At 39.7% G+C, this 21,609-nt stretch overlaps 1 protein-coding gene across 1 annotated transcript in view; it reads right to left on the reverse strand.

The window, feature by feature from the left end:
• Window positions 1–6,186: 6,186 nt before the first annotated feature.
• Window positions 6,187–21,609, reverse strand: part of LOC126394596 (golgin subfamily A member 7-like) — a 35,736-nt gene continuing 20,313 nt past the window's right edge. Inside the window, exon 6 of the mRNA XM_050051516.1 lies at window positions 6,187–9,168. The gene's annotated coding sequence lies outside the window, so the exon portion shown is untranslated. The remainder of the gene's footprint in view (window positions 9,169–21,609) is intronic.

Genomic DNA, 21,609 nt, shown 5'->3' on the forward strand with positions numbered 1-21,609 from the left:
GCACAAGGCTGTCAGAGGGCTGCTTGAATTATTCCATAATGGTCTAATTTATTGTTGAGAATCCCAAATTAAACACACAAATTAAATTCACCTCATGTCCATGTGGAACACAGTGTAATGGTAAAATGGGCAGACCTGTTACAGATATGTGTCTGAGAATACAAAAGCACAGAATGTAGAAATGATGTTAAGTCATTCTGTCTCATCCAATATGACAAAACATGGAGAGCTGGTGATGTTATTCAGATTTAACATACAGCGATGGATTTTCTGTGTCAGGACATAACATCCAGAGGATCCCTAGTATTTTTTCATAGGGATGGCAAGCTGGGGCCACTGAAAATCTTGGGGTGGCACATCAAAACCAAAAACCATGACTGAAAATGCTGCTGAAGTATATAGGGTGATTGATGTATATGTAATATGGAGAGTTGAACTGTGCAGTATGCAAATCTAGAGAAAGATAGTTGATTGCTGAGTATCATTCTGAGGTCGTCAAATATGGACACTTTGGGTTGGCGGTTCGGTCTGACTACCAACCCAAGGTCAGAGACTTTGACAACCTGGGAATGAGACTCAACAATCAACTATCTTTCTTCAGATCTGAATACTTAACCTTTAAGGAAACACACACTGATATACTTTGGTTTACTATTTGACAGTTAATGTAACCAATTATTTGATGTGTTAGACTAATACTGGTAGAGTTGACAGTCTGAGTCCGTGAACAGTCCTGTTTTAATGTGGTGCATAGGCTGGTTGTCCTGCTCTTTAAAAAGACAAATATACAGCTTTAATTTGAAGGAACAAAAGATTTAGTGAGTACAAGCCTTCTCAAGTTTAGGGGAAACTCATGGGTACCCATAGGACCCATCTTCATTACGATATCTTGAGGTGAACGTTCATGGAAGCCCTTTGAAAATGACCATGCTTTGTTCCTTCACCAAAATTTAGCCTAATGTGTTCACACCACATGAATTACATGTCTAGTCAACGTATCACTGTGCGAAACATGCGAATTATACGCAGCGCGAATAAAGCAAGTAGTGCGATTTCCCGTCATACGCTTAATCGTGAGAGTTGAAAATCTGAACTTCAGTGACTGATTCACGCCGCAGTAGCCAATCAGCATTGAGATCCTCTAGGGACGTATGATGCAGAGGACGTACTGGCGGAATTCATCGATTCAGTGATTTCAGGCGTGTATGACATGAGTTATTCGTGTGTATGAAGCACATCAACACAAAATATTCTAGCATTCAAACTTGTGCGAGTAACACGACGCGAAAATTCGCATTGCATTTGGTGTGGACTCAACATAAGTTTGGAGCATTAAAGACAGTGATGTCAGCCTCCAATTATGTTTGCCAGTGGGCGGCCAGCTATTGTATCAGGGTGGCCCTCCCTCAGGGGCGCCACTGCTTACTCAGATTGTTTCTTACTTTGTTTTTGTTTTTTGTAATGTCCTTTGAGCTGAAATAGTCAATTAATCAATGGATAATTAACAGAAAATTAATCAGGAACGTTACTGTTTTTAAACAGATCAATAAAGTAATCTGTTGGGCAAGCTTAAAAAAAAGTTTTTGCTTATTCAATGTAAGTATTTACTTGTCTTTTTTTTGTCTTTTAAAATTGTAAATTGAATATATTTGGGCTTTAAGACTGTTGGTCAGACAAAACAGTTTGAATATGTCATCTTGAGCTTTAGAAAACAGAGATGACCATTCTGTTTCCAGGAGTTGGGGAGCACTACTGATCCTGTGAAACAGTTGTACAAAGCCTTTTGTGTCTCCAGAGGGAGCTGTGTCAGCGTCAGTTGGAGCTGAAGACTACAAGTTTGAAAATGAAAAAAATCTGGGGGTACTACCTGAGAAAAGAGTAACCCGCTCCTCATCTCTGCTTGAGACTATATTAAATTGCAGTACATTTGCTGCTACTAGCATAACACAGCCGAATCTCTGACTCAGCTGACAGCATGCGTTTCACATTGTGGATGATGTCGGAGGTTCTCTGGTTTTGCTGCATCAATTCTGATCCTTTTTTAAAAACTGTTCATCAAAAGTCTGATAGTGTTATAGCAGTGCAATACTAAATTGGTGGAATACTCCTTTAATTCAGATTATAATGAACAGATAACTCATTTACAGTTATATCACTGTAAGTTCCAGTCCAAAATGTTTTACTGTCACCTTCATAGCAGAGCCCTGGATGTGACCTTAATCTTTGTGGACTTCATTAGTGTTTGTGCTCTCTGTGCTTTCATTATACGGTTGCTCCTGTGTGCTGACGACATTTACAGTGTTACATCAGTCAGCTGTGGGGTGTTTAATGTAAGCTAACTGTTGCTTTTTGCAATTGTGTGCATATGTGTGTGTATACAGACATGCACTGATATAGATGTGTGTATTTTTTTTGTCAGTGTGCAAGCCTTTTTTCTGTGTAAAGGACTGTGGGCAGTTTAAAAAGTGAGGACCTTGCATGATACCTTCACACTCGATGGATTTCTCTTCAGACCTGATGACTGCTCCTTCCAACAACAAATGTTTGGTTGACAGACAAGCTTTGACAAATGTCACATTGCGTTCAATGACGCCATTGACAGCCGTGATCATGTTTTATATGTGTGATGTTTGGCAGAAAACTGACTACATGGGGTCCCACTGTGGCCCATTTTTATAATTGTTTAAAATGGAGTTGCTGTGCTTCCATATCCTAAAAGTGCTGTTTCTTCTTGGTTTGCTTTTTCATCTCAGAAAAGTAAGAAAGGTTTACTCAGTGTAAGCCCCTCTGCTTCTGTGGGGGTAAACAGCTAGAAAACACAGTTTATTGCAGTGAATGTGAAGGAATACTTGAAAAATTGACAACAACATTATTATATAAATCATTTTCAGGATGATTCATCAAACTATCCAATCTTCTCCATGGTATTCCTGAAAAACACAAAATATAATATTTCTGAAGGCACAAAATATACATGGCTTTATTACTATTCTTTGGCAGCATTTACAAAATCCTGAAATCATGAAACATTTTTGTGATCCTTGTCTTCAACAGCCCACTGTCAACAGATCAGGTTTCTGCAGAGAAACCCAGAACACATTGTGCCAGTCTGTTCCAGGTTCAGGTTGCAGAGGGGGTTTTATGTGTTTGTAAGTCAAATAAAAAACAAAGGCAGTAATGAGGTGAAACACACACATAAACCAATATATGAGAAGAATAACCTCATGGAACAGAAAGCAGTAATGCTGAGATCAAGAGAAATGTTTTAACTGTTAAGATGCTGCCAGTAACATTTTAGTGATTAATATCACATTCTTTGTGACAGTTCATTCTTGACCTTGGAAATAGTTGTTTAGAAATAAAAATCTTAACATAAAGAGCACTTACTAGCTTTCTCTTTGGCTTACTGAACATAAAAGTATAATGTTCACTCAATGCTGATCAAAGATTTGAAAGTCAACACATTTCTGCAGTTTATTGATTTGACATGCACTGTGCAATTCATCTGATCAAATATTACTTTACCATATAACGTAACAGATCTCCCATTCCCTCTTACATACAAATGAGTAATTGCTCAAACTAGAAAACACATTTCCTGCAAAGAAATGTGTGTGAATGCTGAAATTGCAAAGCAAATACAGAAATTTTGAAGTGGAAATGTATTGCAAAAGAAAGACAGACCAAAAGTAGCTTCCTGCATGTTGTTTTTTTTTTTTTCTCTCAGCAAATTAAATAAGGTATAAGAAGCCTTGTCTTCTTTGTTGCATAAATTGCAAGGCTTTCTGGGAAATTTGGTCTTAGTTCAAAGAAGACTAAAGGCCAAAACACACCATCAGTGAACGAGAAGTGCAGTCAAGGGCATGAAATAAAAACTAACGTATACTACATTTGTAGGTTATACAGTGGCATGCAAAAGTTTGGATACCCCTGGTCAAAATTTCTTTACCTGTGAAAAGTTAAGTGAGTAGAAGATGAACTGATCTCCAAAAGGCATGAAGTTAAAGATGAAACATGCTTTTCAACGTTTCAAGCAAGATTAGTATTTTATTTTTTTGTTTTGTATAATTGTAGAGTGAAAAATGGAAAGGAGCACCATGCAAAAGTTTGGGCACCCCAAAACATTTGAGGTCTTTTAACTTATTTTACCAGGGTGTCAGGCCATAATTAGCTTGTTAGGTCTCTGGTTTGTTCACAGTCATCGTTAGGAAAGGCCAGGTGATGCAAATTTCAAAGCTTTATAAATATTCTGATTCAGGAAACCTTGTCCCAACAATCAGCAGCCATGGGCTCCTCTAAACAGCTGCCTAGCACTCTGAATACTAAAATAACTGATGCCCACAAAGCAGGAGAAGACTATAAGAAGATAGCAAAGTGTTTTCAGGAAGGTGTTTCCTCAGATTGTAATGTAATTAAGAAATGGCAGTTAACAGGAACTGTGGAGGTCAAGTTGAGGTCTGGAAGACCAAGAAAACTTTCTGAGAGAGCTGCTCATAGGATTGTCAGAAAGGCAAATCAAAACTTAACTGCAAAAGACCTGCAGGAAGATTTATCAGACTCTGGAGTGGTGGTGCACTGTTCTACTGTGCAGTGACAGTTTGCAGAGGAACATCTAAACAAGCCTGATGCTTTTTGGAAACAAGTCCTGTGGACTGATGAAGTTAAAAAATAACTTTTTGGACACAATGAGGAAAAGTATGTTTTAAGAAAAAAGGGTGCGTAATTTCATGAAAAGAACACCTGTCCAACAGTTAAACACGGAGGTGGATCGATCATGCTTTGGGCTTGTGTTGCAGCCAGTGGCACGGGGAACATTTCACAGGTAGAAGGAAGAATGGATTCAATTAAATTCCAGCAAATTCTGGAAGCAAACATCACATCATCTGTAAAAAAGTTGAAGATGCAGAGAGGGTGGCTTCTACACCAGGACAATGATCCTAAACACACCAAAATCCACAATGCACTACCTCAAGAGGAGCAAGCTGACAGTTTTGCCATGGCCCTCACAGTCCCCCAACCTAAACATCATTAAAAATCTGTGGATGCACCTCAAAAGAGCAGTGCATGCAAGACGGCCCAAGAATCTCACAGAGCTTGAAGCCTTTGCAGGAAGAATGGGTGAAAATCCCCCAAACAAGAACAGGCAGACTCTTAGCTGGGTACAAACAGTGTTAAGAAGCTATGATACTTGCCAAAGGGGGCGCTACTACATACTGCCCATGCAGGGTGCCCAAACTTTTGCTTCAGGCCCTTTTTATTTTTTGTTATTTTAAAACTGAAAAAGATTGAAATTAAAAAGTAATCTTGCTTAAAATATTGAAGAAATTAGTCATCTTCAACTTCATGTCTTTTGGAGATCAGTTCATCTTCTACTCACTTAACTACTTTAAACAAAATTTTGACCATGGGTGCCCAACCTTTTGCATCGACTGTACAAATTATTTTTATTTATTTCGTATGCCCAACTTTCAATTTGTTATGGCACTTGATCATTACATTTTTTGGTGTCTTACTGGTTCTTTATGAGGCTTTTTTTCTTCTACAAACACACATGGTTTTTATCTCTTTAGGATAAGATCTTTTGCGTAACAGATTAAAGTTCAACAGTATATCACGTCTTTGTTTAAAAAACATACTCGCACTGAAGAATGTGGTACATGTTATGTAATGCAACTTAACTGATCCTTGTTGGGTTTTGTTTTCCTATCTTGCTTTCTCTCTACAACGGTCAGAGGTCAGAGTAAAGTAGACAAGCAAGCCACTGAGAAGTGGTGGAAATGTCTTGTCTTGTTCACACACACTTCTGCAAGCTGCATGTTTGCACATCCAACAGCTTAAACTCTGGTTCACAGAGCTGAAGGATGGTTCACCTCCTCACTGCATCACTCTGCTGTTCCTGTGAGAACAGAACCTCATTTGCTCAGGGTTCACTCTGCTGTGAGGAAATAGTGCAGCTTTTGTGGATTCAGGAGAGTTTTCCTGCTCTATAACTATTAGAGACAACACAAAATATGGCCCTTGAATGCAAACCAAGTTGAAATGAAGCCCAGGAGTTCGTTTGGATCTAGGTCTCTAAATCATAGCAAGCATCAGCAACTTTGTGTCCTGTCACAAGTGTGTAAGTGTGTTTGAAAAATCTGAAATGTACATCGACTCTCAACACCAACATAACACCAGAAGCCAGCATGGTGTAAAATATGTACACATTTTATTTGTTAGCATACAAGTTTTAGATTAATAAAACATTGGATTTTAACTGAAAAAAGAACATAGAAAATTTCAATTAACCCAAGTCCAGATAAATAAAGTACGACCTAAATCAAAAATTATTAATGAAATTTTATTTACATATGTAGAGGTCAAGATAACTGTTGATCCTTTAGCTATGGCATCCAGAATGGCATTACTCGTAGATGTAGTCATTACATAATTAAGCATTACCAGCCATACATACTACAGTATATTCAACCTTTGTTAAGGTTCCAAAACATTTTAGCATAATCTTAGGTTTTAAATGCTTGTCAGCAATAAGTGGACAAAGCCAAGATCTGACTGACAGGATTTCACAGTTAAGGTCTGGTCACACTAGAAACTGGTGCAGTGAAATTAATCTGCATGTCTTTGTGAAGCATTTGGTTCTTGAAGCTTAGTGACGTTGTGACTCTACTCGCAGGGCGAGCTGGGGAACTGCTGCAGCTGCTGAGCTAACTGCTAACTCTGGTGCTATGCCAAGTGGCTGGAGATTTACACCATTTCTGTTTTTAAAGAACCCTAATTAATCCCCTCTAATTTAGATAGGCAAAAGAATTCCTAAATTTATCACAGATGTCTTATCTCAGCCTATTTGATACCTAGAGCAAAGATACTGAGGGGTGTTACAGTGAATATTAAGGACCTGAGTTTATTTACTCATTTAGTGTATAGCCTTAGTACGACCCGTATTCATCCGACACTGACATCAGCACAGGAAGGGAGTCTGTTGGACTTGAGAGATACATAAGACTATCATCTGCAAATAGGGCCAATTTTTGTTCCTTCGTCGCCATTTTTATACCTTTGATTATGCTATTCTGTCTAATCCATTGTTCCAATGGTTCAATAAAAACTGTAAATAGGAGTGGACTCAACGGGCAGCTCTGCCTTGTAGATCTCTGTAGCAGAAAAAGAATCAGTGAGCTCACCACTGATTTTCAACCTAGCTGCATAGGGCTTCTAATGTCTTTATGATTACTTGATTGAACCCACAATTCTTGTGACGTTACAGAACAAATCCTGTTTGGTCTATGTTGATTATTTCGAGTAAACTTTTGATGTCAACCCAGTTACACCATTTCGAGCAATAAAAAAATGATTGAGGCAGGAAAATAAAGCTCTCTGAAGTAACAAGCAAATAAGTTTGCTAAGTGGCCATCGGGGGCGTGTGTGTGTGTGTGTTGATGTAGCGCTTTTCTGCCAAAGAAATGCGCTACATCAACACACACAAGGCAGGGCGGCAAGGAACGCTACTACCCAGCTGTTTCTATGACAATAATATCTTGACCTTTACATTAGCTAGGTAGCTGTGTGTGCTGAGGGTTGACTACCCAGCCAACAACAAGCTTACAACATTCAGTGTCTGACCGATCTGCTCCCACAAATGGTCTTTTTCACTTTTGTTGTGACAGTAAAATGCCTTTTCTTTAGGTTGCTGCATGTGGCCACATTTGCTCTCTCCTCATCGGGAATTTTTTTTTAAAAAAGATGCTGGTGTTAAGGAAAAAAACAAAAAAAAAGCTAAGTGGACACAGGCCTTGAGCAAGCTCGTTAGCTCGGACAGCTATATTTTCCTTCTCAGTATAGCTCAATAGTTAACGCAATAACAAGGTCACACAGTTTATGCAAAGGAAATATTTGTAAAATCGACTCCTATCTCAAAATGATCTGCAAACAATTCCTTTTATGTGGAAAAGTTTATATACTCCGATCAACCAGGTTAAATACAAGTAGATGGTGAAACACAGCTAATTAGCTACATTGGCTAATTAGCTACTTTTCCATTCTCTGCCACTTAACGGTCAGCACTGTCAAGATGGCTTGCTACTGGCAAAAAAAAGGCAAATCTGAAGGTCAAATTCATCAAAGATGAACTTGACGCAAAACATTTGCGCCCCCCGAGCAAGTCCACCAGTAACAACAATTCCATTGGAATAAACTGAAATCTCTGCAAATTTCCCTGTTTAAAAACCCAGTGTGACCAGCCCTATAGACTTTAACAAAGGCAACATTCTAAACCATTACAGGCACTGTCAACGAACAAGAGCACTTTTAATACTTCTGCCAAAGGCAATCTCACAATATATGAATATATGCTTATTAGACATGAGTCAAAAATCAACAGTAGTCACCAGTCACTATGCTTAGCACAGTTTACAAAAAGGAAAACAAAAAAGAGTAAGCATCAACAATATTACATGCTAAATACAGAACAAGCACAAGTTTTGGCGTTTCTTTTCTTAAATCAAAGACGTACATTAAGGTCAGAATCTGGGAAGGTTTGACTGGAATGTTTGGATCCTGACAAAGTTCAGTGCTGTCAGTTAAATATAAGGTCAAACGCTACAAAGCAAACATGCAGGAAAGATAATAAACTACCACCCTTGCAAGAATACATGAATAAGAACAAAGCAAACAAACCGTGAGGTGTGGCACATGCAGAAAATCACACTGATTATCAAGATTCTCTGTTTCTTGAATAAATGATATCCTCAGTTCAGCCAAGACAATCACTTAAAGCATGGGTGTGGATGACTTCAATAGTCCTTCATAAAAAATAAGTTATCCTGTCTGTCGGCTTTATTATATATATATAAAAGTTCATAATTCCTCTAGTCAAAAAGTTTTTAGTCCAAAATAAAGCATAATTATTGTTCAAAGAATGTCAATAAATCACGTGTGTTAATTTTCTCCAACCTAATACAAGCATATAACAGACTTTAACCCTCGATGAAGGGGGAAAGGGATAATAATTATAATAAAATAATAGCTGAATAAGTGAGCTTGGTCACAAAGGAAACTCTGAATGGGACGTGCATGTGATATTTGTTGGAAAGGGATAGATTGTAGAGACGCAGTTTTAAGGGTGCAGGTCTGGGGGTCCTCAGGAAGCTGGGCACTGGTGCTGGGCTGCTGCTGCAGAAACAAAAAGATATGTAAGTGGCACGTCACTGAGTGAGCATTAAATAAAACCTTTTCACAAAGGACATTCTGACATGTAACAAAATAAGCATGTGTAACTAATAACAATAAGTATGACTATGTTTCATTTAGGTGCACCTGTTCATCTGCAGAGACTCTGCCCTTTGCCTGACTTTTCTTATTATCTTCTTTTATTCTGTGTGCGGGATGTTTAGGGACGTGTAACCCACAGTGTTCAGGTAAGGTCAAGACTTTATAAAAAGGTAGCAACCAGGTACCAGACCATAAGCAGAAGGGTTGCAACGGTATGAGATTTTCACGGTATGATAACTGTCTCAGAAAATATTTTGGTTTTACGGTACTATAGAATTTATATTATCAGTCAGAATGATCCTTAAAGGAATGAAAACAGACAGCTTATTGTTGATTTAACAAATGTTTTAAACTATAATTGAAAAAAAAAACATTTTGTTAATGGAAGTATTTGTAAAAATTCTCCACTTAGAAAATAACTAAAATAAAGGGGAGATTGAACGTCCAGTTGGATTTTTAATCACCGTTGATAACCATCAACTTTTATATCACAGTATAGGTATACTGTGATATAAAAGTTGATAGAACATTGCTGCCTAATAAGCAGCAGGAGCCAAGAGACAGCACAAAAAAAAAGCAAAATATAGTGAGGCCAAATGCCAACGAGGGTAAATCTGGGGATGACTTTTACTTCACTTCAGCAAAAAACTTCGACCTTCAACTGACACATCAACTACTTTTATCACTAACAGTTCACTGACAATTTCTTTCAATGCTACACTTCAACAGATACTTCAAACAACTTCAACTGACATTTAAAATCTTTTAAAGAGGGGTCTATGTGATATTCAGTGTATGAGCTGTCTGGACACGGTTCTCAACATGAAGGTGGCAGAGCCGGTGGCACGCAGCTAACGGTGCTAACTCCTCGGCAACAGTGCTGACAGAAGTATAAGTGTTAGCACAAGGGAACAGGAGCGTGTTGCTGCAAAGATAAGTGAGGACAGCAAATGTTGGAAGGCCGACAACAGGCAATGTAATGAAAACTTTATATCAATCATAAACCACTGTATTTATTTTGCCAAACGCTGTATGCAAGGTTGCAAATATCAGGCACCATCACAAGGTCAGAAGATGCTAGCTTCAATGCAGTGTTCCTGCCTGGTAGCACTGCAAGAAAAGAGAAGATTACAACTCTGAAATGGTCTTATTCTGCCCCATCAACGATCCTGACCGTTACATCAACTTCTGCTGAGAAAGCCACTGCTGCTTTGTTTCATGTAACTTAGGAACTAGGCAAATAGAAACCATTTGTGGATGCTGAATTTGTGAAAGTACACACGTTGGGAATCTTGGAGGAGTTATTTGTATGAGACAAGAACAAAGATGATATTGTCAATCCTGTGAAACAAGTCCATCTATCGAGTTCAACAGCAGTACGGAGGCTGGGAAGTTTGTATGTAGACAGCTTCTCAACTCTACTTTCTGAACTGAAGTCTGCAGATTAAATGTCAAGCACTGTCGACGAGTCATCAGATGCAACTGATACTGCACAACAGTCAGTATTTGTGAGATTCTTCAACAGGGAAATTTTGAAAAAGGAACTGCTCTGCCTTGTGTCACTAAAGAAAACAGTTGAGACCATGCATACTGCTGTAAAAGGTTTCTTTGAAAAGAATTCTCTGGGGCTGAGAAAAATCAGCCTCTTTGAATCTGGGCCTTATATGATAGGACGTCCCATAGCAGAACACCCACAGTCAACCTGCTACACTAGCACACAACACAGTCTGATGAATGACACAAACTCATAACTAAGGCTTTTCAAAATATTGCTACAGGAGCAGGAGACCCAATTCTTGGACCTATTGCATCATAATGATGTATGGTGGTTGAGTAGGGAAGAGTTTTACAGTGATTCTATGAAGAAGCGCAATTTCTTTCCAGCCAGAAATCAAACAAAGCTACAGAGCTGTTTAAGTTCATGCAAAGGATTGCTGTGGCTCAGAAGATCGAGCAGGTCATCCACTGATCAGAAGATTGGCAGTTTGACCTCCAGCTTCTCCAGTCTGCATGTCAAAGTATCATTGGGCACGATACTGAACCCCAAATTGCTCCCGGTGGCTGTTCCATCAGTGTATGAGTGCGTATAAGCTAAGTAGCAGGTGGCACCTTATATGGTAGCCTTGGTGACATAAAGTGTTAAAGCGCTTTGAGTGGTCCGAAGACTATAAGGTGCTGCACATGTACCATTTACCATTACCAAGAGTTCATGGCCATGTTGTATTTCCACGTGACACCACCAATCGTTTGACCCAACGCTACAATGTGAACATGGAAGAGCTGTTTGAAAAGGTGACCGCTTTTTCATAAACTTGGACCTATTCCTGGCTGACAAAGAGGAAAAAAATACCTTTACTTCCCCACACTATGTGATACTCCTACAAATACGACTGAGCTGTCACAAATGATATTGGTGAAAAGTGCAGTGGACAACTTCAGCCCACAGTTCAACAAGTTAAAAAATCCCAGGCCAGTGCTGCTGTCTGTAAGCGACCCGTTTACTGTCACTGTCACTGCCACTGTCAGTGGGAGCTGTCCAGTGGAAGCAAAGGCTGCTGCCTGCAATGGACGAGGGCACATTCTAGTTGGAGATGGGCCAGCTGCAAATCTATGATGTCCTGACAGCCAAGCTCAGAGAGGAGTGACTGTCCATTAGTACCTGAACTGTGGGCATGTATACAGTCAGGTCCATAAATATTTGGACAATGATACAGTTGTCATCATTTTGGCTCTGTACACCACCACAATGGGNTATTCATTGTTTCATTTAAAACCCATTGTGGTGGTGTACAGAGCCAAAATGACGACAACTGTATCATTGTCCAAATAATTATGGACCTGACTGTATAATGATGATGTATAAATGATCAACCTACATATGTGAATCAGGGTTTTCAGTGATAATCTAATTAAGGACAAGAGGCACAATAGATCTCAGCTGGTGCCTGCCATGCCATGACATCCCACAAGCCAAACTTCAGCAACCTCTCAAAGGAAATGAGATGCAGTCACTCAAACTCAGCTGGTAGTTAAGAAATGACACATATGAACTCATATCATGTGAACATTTGCTTGGTTAAAGAGAAGAAGAATGTGAAATTAAAGCCAGCAAGGTCTTTTGGACAAGGCCAATATAGGCTATGTGCATTTGTTCTTAAGGAGTGTGACTACTGGTAGACAGAAAATATGCTTTGTGGAATTGTCTTGACTCACCATGACTTAAAATGCATGTATGTTTTATTTGACTCCTCCAGTGTTTATAATAGCAGTAATGGAATTGACTATAGAGATTAAGAAGAGTAGACAAAGAGTTAATAAAGATGGAAAAAGAATATGCTGGTGGAAATTCTGCAGTGCCTTGTGCCCAGACTGTTCATCTGATACAGGGCACTGTGCTCAGGATGTCAGGGCTCCACAAAGAGACAGATATCCTAGTTTTGTATGATGGGCTAAATTAGGCTAGACAGAGAGAAGGCTGATCTTTGCCTGATTGCCTTTCAGGATGTGCATAGTGCAGTGGGATCAGATGGTGAGCTATGCAGTGAAAAACAACTATTAGCTAAGGAGGAGCAAAAGATGGCGACAACAAGTCTGTATTTTACACTAAAAGTGCTTAAATGTGCTGTTCATTCTGTCCCTGCTAGGAACAGTTTAGTACGAAGGAGGATTAGGGCCATGTTAATTAAAAAAAAAATCTTAGAATCCAAGTTGTAAATCTACGAGAATAAAGTCATAAATCTACGAGAAGAAAATCATAAATGTTGTGCCCATAAATCACTATTAGGAGCACAAATTAATACACCGGAGCTGGACGACCCCCCTGCTGGTTCCTGGTGTGCCAGTCAGCTCCAGCAACACTGGAGAGAGAGAGTTATGCATAAAGACCGGACAGTGTGCCAGTGTTGCTTCCCCATTGTAGGGGATGTTAATGGTAAAACGTCCAACATACTATTGCACATGCGATGGCTTCGCTCAGATGTGTTGATCACTTGGAAGAAGAAAAAACACAAGGGCAGCCAGCTCCTTATCCCTGCTGCTTTCAGGCAGCCTTAGGACACAAAGCAAGTGTATGAAAGTAAACACACTGAACATAACGCACAGCGCAGCATGACCCAGATGTGCGATCACCAGTGGCACCCTTCTATAATGTAGTCTGTAACAGCACACAACAACCTTCAGGGGATTTTTCTTTCTGCTGGCGTAAAAAATGTAATAATATTACCAAAAATCCTATTGGCAACGGGTTTTATTACTTCGGTACTGCTAAAATGTTTATTCCTGTCACCCCCAACACTGTTGATACACACTTTGTTGTTTTTTATACCAAGTTATCCAAGTTTCCGTTCTTAATCTGAGACTTTTTTTCTCCCAAAACGACAAGTTTAATCTTGTAATATTTCGACTTTATTCTAGTAGATGTGCAATAGTCAAGGTTTTATGTTCATTCCAATATTTGTGAAATTGCATGATTGAAGAGATTCCAGTTATGTTTAATGTTGTAAAAACTCTTTCAAATTTACTCTTGTAAATTTAGCATTTACAACTAAAATGCTGTTGCAGCAATAAGTCAATTGATTTGAAAATAAAGAATTTCAAAGAAAGAAGAGTTGAGAACCTTTTAATGTTTATTCTTTTCATCTGATAAATATTATTAATGTTTGTTCATTACTTGGCCCCTGGCCTCCTGTCATTTTGCAAACATGTCCCCCTTGCAAAGCAGGCTGAGCATCCCTGCTTTAATGCTACGACTATAACTCATCCCTTGCATCGCCAAAACTGAATGAACTCAGCTCATTTTAATGCTTACATTTTGACTGACACTTCACACCCTGAAACTGAAAACTGTGTTTTTTTAAGAGGCTCCAGTTAGTCAGGAGCCTTTAAAATAATCAGGGTTTGAGAAATAGAACTAATAATCAAATGTAGATTAGATTTCTGTATTCATAATTGTGATAATGTTAGTTGAGACTCTAGGTTGCACGATCATCAGATGAAGTTCAGTACATTCATGTAAGATACCTCTTTTTCCCCATTTCCATACAGGAACCTTTGTATTCAGTGTGTTTTACCTTTACACTGAACATAAACTGCCTCTGTCTTTACTGACAGTGATAGTTATTGAGGATTTAGTCTAATTCACAAATCTGTTTGCTGGCTTACTACATGCAGAGCACTATTTAAACTAAGCCATCTCTATTCCACAAGCATTGCAAAACACTGCATTTGATGCCTGGTTTGTTGGAACAAGCTCCAAATGCAGAAAGTATTTGTCTTTGTATCACAAACAAGAACAGGTCTGTCAGGTATTTTTGAAGAAGGTGTGAAGACAGGTCAAGTTTGGCCTGTAAACAATATTCTTGGCAGGTGATAAACTTACTTACAGACAATGAAAAGAACAGCAAACTAATGATGAACACCATTTATGCATTTTCCTTGTCCAACATTCCCCACTGACAGTAAGTGCTCTCATGTGTGCAGACTAATTTACAGATTTTTTGGCCTGGTGTGGCCACGGAGCGAGTTTGTACGTGAAGCCAAACGACACCTTATCAGGAGCCGAATGTCTTTTGGACGAGACGCCAGGACACCAACTTGGCGCCATCTGCCTCTGAATGAATGCTCAGCAGTCAGGAGCTGTGCAGGCCAAGTCTGGTTTTCCTGCAGTGCAGTCATCCCACTAGAGGCTGATCCATCATGCTGTTCAGCCCTTCACCTGGGAGGCGCCCAGCCAAACAAAAAACCCTGCTTTAAGCCAGCTAGGCCTTTAGCCATAATGGGGAAGGAGAGAGGATGGGAGAGGATGGTTTGATAGATACAGTATGTGATGAAGGTTTTTTTCTGGAGCAGCCAGGGGCCAATAATAAGTCAGCATCCCTCAAAATCCCTCCAAAACTCTCCAAATCATGGTCAACTTAAAACTACACCAATCAATATTTTCTATGCAATGGATCAAATGACTGCATGTAGTGAAAAGGGATTTGTAGTGACGAACACACAGAGAATCATCATCCAACTCCACAGTTCCCTTCAGCTCTACAGTGATTTTCAACCTCTGTCAGTCCATTTTTTTGGTTGTCTGCTGGACTGAAACTTTACTTTTTCAGTTTAGCCTCAAAGTCATGGCTCTGATCAACTCTATTTCCAGACAGCTTTGTTCAGTGAAAAAGCTTCTAAACCATGCAACAACAACAACAACAACACACAAAAAGAACTACTTCTTTCTTTCTATCAAACAGCCTTTTTTACACATTCAATACATATGGATCAAAATTAGCACTCATTTGCATTCATTTTCCATAACCGCTTATCCAGTCATGGGGCTATAGAGACAAACAACCATTCACGCTCACACTGACACCTACGGGCAATTTAAAATCACCAATTAACCGAACCTGCATGCATTTGGATTGTGGGGGGAAGCCAGAGTACCCGGAGAAAACCCAAACTGACACGGGGAGAACATGCAAACTCCGCACAGAAGGGCTCCAGGAACCTTCTTGCTGTGAGGCGACAAGGCTAACCACTGCACCACCGTGCCACCATGTTTCTAGCCACCTGATAAATGCAAGTCCTCCTTAGCAGCTAAATGCTCCTTAATGTTCACTAGTTAGTTGCTAACTGCTGCCTGGTGCCGGGCAGATGGCGTAAGCAGAGGTTTTATTGGTTTTCTGCATAAAAGTGTTGCTTGCTATGACTGAACACCAAGCTGATGAGTGCCGTGGGAGTGAACCATCAGTTAACTAGAAAAGCGCAGATTTCCAGAGGTCATGTGGCCGCCCAAGCTGATCACAGCCACTTTAGAAAATTTCTGTAATTACAGCAGATATACTGCAGCACATTTCAGAATCGTCCAAGAAGCCAATAAAAATATGCATCTCATCTATTTTTTATGTAGCCATGGTGCATGGCGCAGAGCAGATCAAGTTCTCCTGTGCACTGTATGTGAAATATAGATACAATATAATTATGAGGATGAAGATATTTTTCATAACTGAAACACAGCCACAAATCTTTCATCCATGTTGTTCATAATTGGACTTTAACAATATTGACCTTGTCTGTAGGCTACAGCACAACAAAGTAGGAAATAACAACAATAAACACAACTTAAATAGACAAAAATTAGAATTAGTGTCTTGCTGTTACATGCTGAGATGTGGATGCTTCACACACATCTTCAACCTGGCAGCAGAGAAGATCTATATAATCAGCGCAGTTTCAAGGTGGAAACCAATTCAGTATCTGACCAAATGTCTCCCCTTCTGTTCCTGAGATATGACGTTGAATAATGGCCAGAAAAGACTTTTTGCACAACACTATGATGTCACAGTGAAGTTGACCTTTTGGATATAAAAAGTCATCACTTTATTTTAGCCTATAAGACATTTGTGTAAAACTCTGCCATAATTAGCATGTGAATCCTTGAGTTATGGCCAAAAACATGTTTTGTGAGGTCGCAGTGACCTTTAACCTTCAACCACCAAATTCTAATCCAGTCAATCTTGAGTCCAAATGGACGTTTGTGCCATATTTGAAGAAATTCCCTCAAGGTGTTGTTGAGATATCGCTTTCACAAGAATGAAAAGGACACAAGGTCACAATGACCTTGACCTTTGACCACCTAAATCTAAGCAGTTAATTGTTGAGTCCAAATGCACGTTTGTGCCAAATTTGAAGAAAAAACAAACAAACAAACCCTCGTGGTGTTCTGACATCACATTTACAAGAGTGGGGCGGACAAGCGGATGGACAACGCGAAAAGATAATGCCTCTGGCCACCGCTATCACTGGTGCACAGGCATTAAAATAACAGACAAACTACATAGAATACCAACTAACTTAAGGTAGAAACACAAATATTTCGGAAACATTTTCGAATTAATAAAATCTGCAAGTCTACAAAATCTGGCAGTCAAAACACTCTTCTTCTGAATCACTCCTGGTGTGGCATGACCACGTGCAGCAGGCGGAACAAAACCAGGTCACAACCATGGCAGCCAGAGCGCAACACAGCTAAGCCTGGTCGAAATGTCCATTGTGACAAGACGGTGGCAAGGATAACAAAAACAACTGACTTATCCATCTGGTATCATGCCTAACTTTAGTCGATCATAACATATTGGTTACGGAATTTATCTGCAGATGCTTTGGATCAAAATGAGACTAAACGCTTTTATGGATGTCAGTTTTTGAGCCTTGACAAAAATGTGTCCTGCAACAGACAGTAAAGCTTGTTGTTTTTAGCAGAGAAGTTTCCAGAAGACTTTCGGTCCCTGCCGGCCAGATAAGAGGAGTAAGGAGTCAGCAGTTAATGACGGTATAAAACAGTCAATTAAACAGGTTTTTCAACAACTGTGAATCACCGCCACCATAAGAGGTCCTATAACATAGTCATACATGTGCACATAAAATATTAGGCTGATTGGTGCAGATGTATTTAAGATTAGCTGGCTGCGGACAGACAGATATACACACACACACACACACACACACACACACACAAACAAACCAAACCCATGAAATAACCCCTTTCACGTAGTCAGTCATGATCCATTGTTGCAAATAAATATACTGATTATAGCTGCTATATAAAAAAAACACTACTGAACTACAGGTATCCTTATATTAAAGACAGGATGGTTTCACTGCAGATTTCACAGACCTGAGGACAGTGAACTGGCAAAAGAGGAATCTAATCAGACTGTGACAGAGATTAATGACGACTTAATGGCTAACACGAGTTTTAATAAAAGGCTGATGTTGGTTTGATATGCTGGTGTATCAGTCTAAGCCTGCAGGAGACGGCGGAGAAGAGATCCTGGCAGGATAAAGAGGCTTAAACACAGGGAAGGATGGATATACTGGATGTGTGCTCAGTCTGCTCGCTGACTGTGGTTTATCCTGTCTTTGACCATGGCAAAGCTCCAACGCACTCTTCTCTCAACAGCTACTTATAAAAGTCCTGAGTTTACATTCCTCAATAGGACATGTTTATGTATCCAGGCGCTCAGCAGGAATTTCAAACGAAAAGATTAATCCCTGTATGCTTCTGTACGGTAATCGGGCAATGGTTTATCCATCCACAGGGGTCTATGGTCTCCAAAATGATGCCAAACACAACATTCCCCAAAGGTAAAATATTTATGGGGTATGCCTTACTCTGCCTGATGGTAGTGTCTATGCTACAGTGGAGACTGGGCTCTGTCCAGCGTCTTTACAGAGTACTTTCCAGTATGATTTGGCCCAACACATCCAAAGATGACACCATGAAAATGAACTTCCTGATCTTTTTCAGTACACAAGAGAAAAGGAAGGGATATACTGTGGCAGAGATTGAAACAATTTATGGGATGAGATGTGCTCTTGAGGCACAAACCTTGAGGCGTCTGCCACGGTGAAAGATCTACAGATATATAAAAGCCATCTGTGGCTGATGATTATACTGTGCTGTCTGAGAAGGTTTTAACATTCAAACGACACAAAGTGGGTTGCGGGATGGTACATGACTGCTATGGAATGACAACTGTTAAGGAATGCTCTTAATGAAACAAATTGCTTGACAGGGTAAATGAGAAAGTTGAAAACATTTCCAAGAAATTGTCTCCTTTGACATCAGCGCTGCGCCCTCATATATGAATCATTCAGAGCTGCTTGCTGTATGACTTGGTCTAAATAAGCACTCATTTCCAGTGTAAGACTGGAAACACAAAACCGTTTGCCCTTTATGTTGAAAGTTGAGAAATCTGTATAAACGTGACACTGAAACCATTTTAACAGATGAAATTTCATGAATAATTCATGTAATGCTGTCCTGTATTGCTGTTTGTGTAAATGGAGCATGGTTGTAACACTATATCCAGTGTACACTGGCTGAGCCACAGAAACAGCAATGTATGCGCATGAAAGTGAATATAACCAGTGTATTAGGGTTGGGCGATAATACGGTAATAAGGTATCCCGCGGTATCTAAAAATAGCAACGGTATCAGTTTCATTACCGTCAATCTGCCACGCACAGGGGCCTGATATAATATTAAATATAATTTATTTAATGCCTAAATAATGAGTATTTGTCTAGCACCTATGTATGTGTGGTTGAGTTTTCAGTTTAATACTATTACAATTTAAAACTAATAGTAGGCTATAATGTTTCTCTCATAACTGCCCTTAACTGTTGTTAGGAGATGACATTTGATAAAGTTTTTGGATGTGACGTTGTCACGTGACAGCTCGGACGTGAGAAAGAGAAGAAAAGATGGCAAGCCGCGCATCAAGCCAGTTGGTTGCAAAAAAACATAACTTCTGCAAGCAGCAGCAGCAGCAGCAGCAGCAGCAGGTCCAGTGTCCATCAGAGTGGAGGAGGGGAAGTGCAACCCGAACCACCGAAAAACGGATGACTCTGGGCAGTTTCCTTCAAAGAAAAGCCGATGCGGTGGCTGGTCCGGTCAGCACCATACAGGAGCGAGCAGGAGCAGAGATAACTGCCTATTGTCGCGAGCCTGTTATTCAGGGAGACGAAGATCCCCTTCTCTGGTGGAAATGTGATGGAGGCAGGTGTTTTCCTCTGATGTCAAGGGCTGCCCAAAAGTACCTGTGCGTTTGTGCCACGAGCTCTCCATCAGAGCGGGTGTTCAGCACCGCGGCCGAAGTTGTTCAACCACTACGTGCCCTGCTCCAGCTGGAAAAAGTAAACATGCTGTTTTTTCTGGTGAAAAAACCTTGGATAGTTTTGAAGCATAGGATGCTGCTATAGTTATCATTATACTTTGTTTTTATTTCATTTTCAATGAGGAGTAGCCTGTTCTGATGGACAGAAAAGCTCGGACTTTGAGAGGGTGAACTGTTCAAACTAAAGGTAGGCTCTAAAAATACACCAACTAACAGTATTTCCCGTTGCATTCTCAGGATAGAATTATATATGCCCATTTTCAGTCATGCCTTGTTGTTTAATATTATTATTATTATCTAGTTTTTCTTATTTGATAAGCCCTAGTACTGGATGCTGTAGAGCTGTGCTTTTAATTTATTTGATTTATGTTGATAGGTTCTAAAAATAAGCCATCGGACAGTAGCCGTTGCGGTCTGAGGATACACTGTATAGCACACATTATCGTTACCGCCGTTATTTATTGTTACTTTTTTGGAAGTGGACTGTAGCCCACAGACAATTTGTTGTTATTTCATTCCGTTTGGTTGACTGATGCAGTTGCACTTTTTTATATATTTGTTAATAAAAGTTGTTAATGTTATAGCCTACATGTTTTTGTTGTTATTTTTTCAGTGTTCTTAGGCCTATGTAATGTTTGCTGTTCTGTTTCGGAACTGTATAGGCACAAGCCGATATTTTGGCGACTCCCTCTGAGCCCTTCAAAGTGATTTTAATTAGTCACGGTAATACCGTATACCCTGGGAAAATGTGAGGAAGGTTTAACTGTAACAAAATTTGGATACCGCCCAACTCTACAGTGTACGACAGATTCCCATGATTGTTCATTCAAGTTCTATTTAGGCCGTCTACTTAAAAGTGGAAAGTCAAGAACCATTCTGAAGCAGCTCTCTGTTCTTTCATAGCCTTACAGTGGTTCCTTCAAACTGTCCTGCCTATCAAATCCCAATGCAGATACAGTATGTCTGGGAATGAAAAGCCTTTGCAAAAGGAACCTTCCCTACATTTACAATTATATAGGGTTCTCACACATTTTCATGGACATTTCAAAAGTTTTCCAGGACTTTTCAAGGACCCATAATGAAATTACCATGACCCTTCACAACATATAACATGAACAGAATAGTGACAGTCGACAGTTCAGCTGGCCCGTTGGTTAATTTGTTTAAAAAAGAAAAAAAAAAGAAAAGAAAAACAAATGCTCCATACCTTTGAACTACCACTTTTAGAGCAGTAAAAATGAAACCAAAGTGCGCATCGGCTCTACAAGGCGCCCTTTGCTACCCATGTCAATTGTCCAATCTTAAAAATGCGGTACAATTTAAAAGTAGTAGTGGGGCAAAGGTATAGAAACTTTGGAATTCATGACCCTACATGTTAAGTCACACTGTCACAACATTTTTCTTTCCACTAGCCAGATGTTACTCAAACATATCAGATTCAAGCTTTTTAAACATAATTCCAGCTAGCTGACACACAAGGAGGGATGGGAGGGGATGTAGGGAGAAAATGAAGAAACTTGGGTTGGGAACGATTAACCGATATGACCGGATATCCGGTTTGACAAGCGAGAGATATGGCTACGTCGGTAGCAGCCTCCTCAATCGATACGAATCAGCCATGAATCCTTAGATGAATCGATTGTAGAGTCATGGATTCGGGTATCGCGAGACTAGC

This window comes from Epinephelus moara, chromosome 8, assembly GCF_006386435.1.
Source record: "Epinephelus moara isolate mb chromosome 8, YSFRI_EMoa_1.0, whole genome shotgun sequence".
NCBI lineage: Eukaryota > Metazoa > Chordata > Actinopteri > Perciformes > Serranidae > Epinephelus > Epinephelus moara.